Genomic DNA, 4,927 nt, shown 5'->3' with positions numbered 1-4,927 from the left:
CAATCACGTCATCGGGAATTCCTTCTTTCCCTGAAGACCCGTTCTTCTGGGGTTTCTCCCATCTCCGAGATCTCATCTCGTGACATAGGCTACGCCGGGTCCCGCTCTCAGCTTCATGATGTCGCCGAATATTTTGGCGTCGGTTCCTTCGTCAGCGAGATTCCCGTTGAAGAGGTTCTTCTCCCGGTGCGGTTGGTTCATCATCGGAGATGGGGGTAGATTCCACTCTTCCCCCGATAAAGAGGACGTCGGGGTAGAATAGAACCGTCGTAGTGACAAGCTTCTTCCTATTCTCCTTTGAGGGCGGAGATACCTGGAGAGCAGCTTGACGAGCCTTTACCTGGTTTGCTTCCTTTTTCCTTGTGATCTGTGTCCATTTTTCCGTAGAAGAGGTGGACAGCGCAGTTCTCCGGGTAGTCGGATCCTCTGCTCCCGGCTGGTAGGAGGTAGTCTTCGCTCGGAGTGCTGGAGGTTGCACTTTTTCCTGCTTTGCTCCGACTTTCCTGGAGATTGTTGAGGAAGGCTTTCTCTCCGGTGGATCCGCGATGTGATGTAGAGTTCCTTCTTCGTCTGCCACAGACGAAATGGTTCCGAAGCAGAATATGGATCCAGGGCGGAGGATGATCTTGTGCTGGAAAGTGATGGCCATTGAGCTAGCTTGGATCAGTGACACACCCCCTACCTGGTGCGCCAGCTGTCGGTGTTTTGGGTCCGACCGCGCACCCAGGGTTGCCCCTCGAGGTGCTTTTTGGAGTAGGACGGTGTTACCAACTATAGCTCGATGGTTCGTGTTGGATGCACGAGAAACAGTAGACAATCTTGTACAGGTTCAGGCCGCTTTGAGATGCGTAATACCCTACGTCCTGGTGTGGATTTTTTGTGTGGTGGGTTACAAGGGAGTTCTCTAGTATGGGAGATGCTAGAGAGTTGAGTAGACGACTAAGGAGTGAGATGTTTTTGAGGGGATGCCCACTAGGGCTTATATACTCGACCGTGGGGTGTTACATGCGGATATGATAACAACGTGAGCCTAAGTAATAGTGAACTGACTGAGCCTATCTTTCTATAATTCTGCCGACTTATCGCCATTCAGTTCTGATGTCTGAGGATGCAGCGCGGGAATGTCGGGTTACTGCTGTGGATGTTGCTCGAATCTATTGGGCCGTCTGAGCTCGAGTTGATCCGATCTTGTATTGATCCACTTCGCCGAGCATCCCTCCCCAGGCCCACAAAAGGATGGCCTTGCGAAACATCGGGCCCAGAGCCTTTCGCGAGGTCTTCTAACCTTCTAGTGGACCCGGGGGATATCTGTCCCCCACAGTAATGGAAAAGGAAACGCGTCATAACTTTATTTCCTTATTTCTGGTACAAGGCAGGGGTGGTATGGGGTTTATTCCTTTATTACAAGTGTACATATCTTACAATTTACATGAAGCTAAAAAGCCTTAGAAGTTCTTGTCTAAAAAGTCTTGAGTTTCCCAAGTAGCTTCATCTTCCGTGTGTTGGTTCCATTGTATCTTATAAAACTTAAGAGTTCTCCTTTGGGTAATTCTGTCCTTTTGATCCAAGACTCGAATAGGATGTTCTGAATATGTCAAGTATGGTTCTATGGCAACATCCTTCACTTCAATGGTTCGATCTGGAACCCGAAGACACTTCTTCAATTGAGATACGTGGAAAACATTGTGCACCGCAGACAATGTTTTGGGTAACTGGAGTCGGTAAGTTACTAGTCCACATTGTTCAAGAACAGGGGAAGGAGGACCAATGTACCGGGGTGCAAGCTTTCCTTTTACCCCGAAACAAGATACACCCTTCATTGGTGAGACTTTCAGGTAAACATAATCTTCAACTTGAAAGTACAAGGGTTTGTGTCGCTTGTCTGCATAACTCTTTTGGCGAGCTTGGGCTTCTTTCAAATTATGTATTATTCGTTGAACCTTCTCTTCTGTTTCTTTTACCATATCAGGCCTGAAAAAACATCGCTCTCCGGGTTCAGACCAGTTTAACGGAGTACGACACCGTCGTCCATACAAAACTTCAAAGGGTGCCAATTTGATGCTCTCTTGATAGCTATTATTGTACGAGAACTCCGCTAATGGTAAGCAATCATCCCATTTCTATGGGAATTCTAGAACACATGCTCGCAACATATCTTCAAGTATCTGATTTATTCTCTCAGTTTGCCCACTAGTTTGAGGATAATAGGCCGAACTGTGGAGCAACTTGGTACCCAAAGATTTGTGAAGTTCTTTCCAGAATTTGGATACAAATTGAGGTCCACGATCCGACACTATTGTCTTTGGAACACCGTGCAAACTAAGAATACGAGCAATATATAGTTCCGCATATGTGGCCACTGTATACTTCACCTTGACTGGGAGAAAGTGGGCGATCTTTATGAGTCGATCAATGATAACCCTGATGGAATCATACCCTTTTGCTGTCCTGGGTAACCCCACAATGAAGTCCATACTAATATCCTCCCATTTCCTTGTTGGTATAGGTAAAGATTGCAATGGGCCAACAGTCTTCATATGTATGGCCTTGACACGTCTGCAAGTGTCACATCTTACCACATAGCGTGCAATTTCAATCTTCATCTTCGTCCACCAATAATGCTGCTTTAGATCATGATACATCTTAGTGCTTCCGGGATGAATAGAATAGCGACTAAGGTGTGCTTCATCTAAAATTTGCTGGCGGATCTCATCATTCTTGGGCACAACTATGCGGTTGTTAAACCATACAACGCCTTGATCATCTTCTCTAAAATAGTTTGCCTTACCGGCCTTTATTTTCTCATGAATGTGTTTCATACCCTCATCATTTCTTTGGGCATCAATTATTCTTGGGAGAAGAACCGACTCAAGCTTCAAGTGATTGAAGGTTTCATGTTGAATCATTCCTAGGTTCAACTTCTCCATTTCTTGGCATAATGTAATGTTAGAAGTCTTCATTTCAAGACAATGGCAGGAAGCCTTGCAATTTAGTGCATCTGCCACTACATTGGCCTTGCCTGGGTGATAGTGAATTTCCAATTCATAATCTTTAATCAGCTCAAGCCATCTCCTCTGCCTCATATTGAGTTCTGACTAGGTAAAGATGTACTTCAAGCTTTTATGATCTGTATAGATATGACATATATTCCCCAACAAATAATGGCGCCATATTTTCAGGGCATGAACCACAACAGCTAATTCCAGGTCATGAGTTGGATAATGTTCCTCATGCCGACGCAACTGTCTTGAGGCGTATGCTATAACTCGGCCTTCTTGCATCAAGACACAACCTAAGCCACTGCCTGATGCGTCACAATACACATCGAATGGCTTTTCAATGTCCGGTTGAGCTAATACCGGAGCAGTGGTCAATAACACCTTCAGCTGCTCGAAGGCTTCATTGCATCTTGAAGACCAATTAAATTTGGTATCGTTCTTCAATAAACTTGTGTTTGGCTTCACAAGCTTGGAAAATTCTGGAATAAATCGGCAGTAATAACCAGCCAGTCCAAGGAAACTTCAGACTTGATGTACCGTGGTTGGTGGTTTCCATTCCAAAATATCCTTAACTTTGCTGGGATCCACCGCAATCCCCTTGGCAGACAATACGTGTCCCAAAAATTGGATCTCCTCCAGCCAAAACGCGCATTTACTAAATTTAGCATATAATTGATGCTCCCTTAAATGAATTAATACGATCCGCAAATGCCGAGCATGCTCCTCTTCATTCTTGGAATATATCAAGATATCATCAATGAAGACTACCACAAATTTATCCAACTCGGGCATGAATATCGAGTTCATAAGATATGTGAAGTGGGCAGGAGCATTTGTTAATCCGAAGGACAACCAGATATTCGAATAATCCATATCGCGTAGGGAATGCGGTCTTGGGTATATCTTCGGGTCGGATACGGATCTGATGGTAACCCGACCTGAGGTCAATCTTGGAAAATACCCGAGCTCCGGTAAGCTGATCAAATAAGATATCAATCCGGGGAAGAGGGTACTTGTTGGGGGCCTTCGGCTTCCGAAGGTCCTCAAAAATATGATTTAACAATGTTTCTGGAGTATGATACATGAACAGGTACCTTCGGACTTAGGTCAAAACTACAGTGTGAAGAAGCACAAAGAATACGAAGGATGGTGCAGAGCCGAAGCTATGCACAGGGGAGCTTCGGCGTGATAACAGAAAAGGGAACCAACTTAAAAGGGAAAAGGCTATTTAGACCCCGATGGACTATTATAGAGTTATTAGCAAATGTAAAGGGCATGGGTGTAATTTTACATGGGCTGTGTCTCGTGCCTATAAATAGATGAACAGTGCTCCCGTACTGTTCACGCTGACTGGGCATTTGCTTTTGCGTCACGCTTGTACTTTTACCTTCTTTCAAGCCAAAGGTACTTTTGTAACTTGTTATTATTTCTATTTTTCCATAATAATAAAATAGAAATGAGTTGATGGTAATAAATAACTATTGGTATTGTCTTTTATATCCCATATGTTTCTTTCCTCGTTTATATGTTGCTTTGACGAAGGTACGTCCTTCACAACCTTCGTCCGAAAATCATTATCTCTCAAAGGGATATAATGCTTCGAAGGACGAAGGACTTCAACACTTAACATTCTCTGTGTTGCCTTGTTCTTGACTCATAGCATTTGAGAACAAGTCCCCAACATTGGCGCCCACCTCCGGTGAACCCTTTTCCGACCACTTTCGGCAAGCATCGACCTTCGTCATGCCGCCAAAGAAAGCTTCAGCAATAGGGGCTGCCGCTCTGCAGCCGCTGGACCCGAACCAGGAGACCCTTTCTCTTCGGGAGGCCCGAAGCCAGAAGAGGAAAGCCACCAGTCCAACGCCTCAGGAGGACGACTTGGACCAAGAGATCAGGAATATGGAGATGCTTTCATCAGCAAGTGCAAA

The sequence above is a fragment of the Zea mays genome, chromosome 1, assembly GCF_902167145.1.
Source record: "Zea mays cultivar B73 chromosome 1, Zm-B73-REFERENCE-NAM-5.0, whole genome shotgun sequence".
Lineage (NCBI taxonomy): Eukaryota > Viridiplantae > Streptophyta > Magnoliopsida > Poales > Poaceae > Zea > Zea mays.
This window is presented reverse-complemented; position numbering follows the sequence as displayed.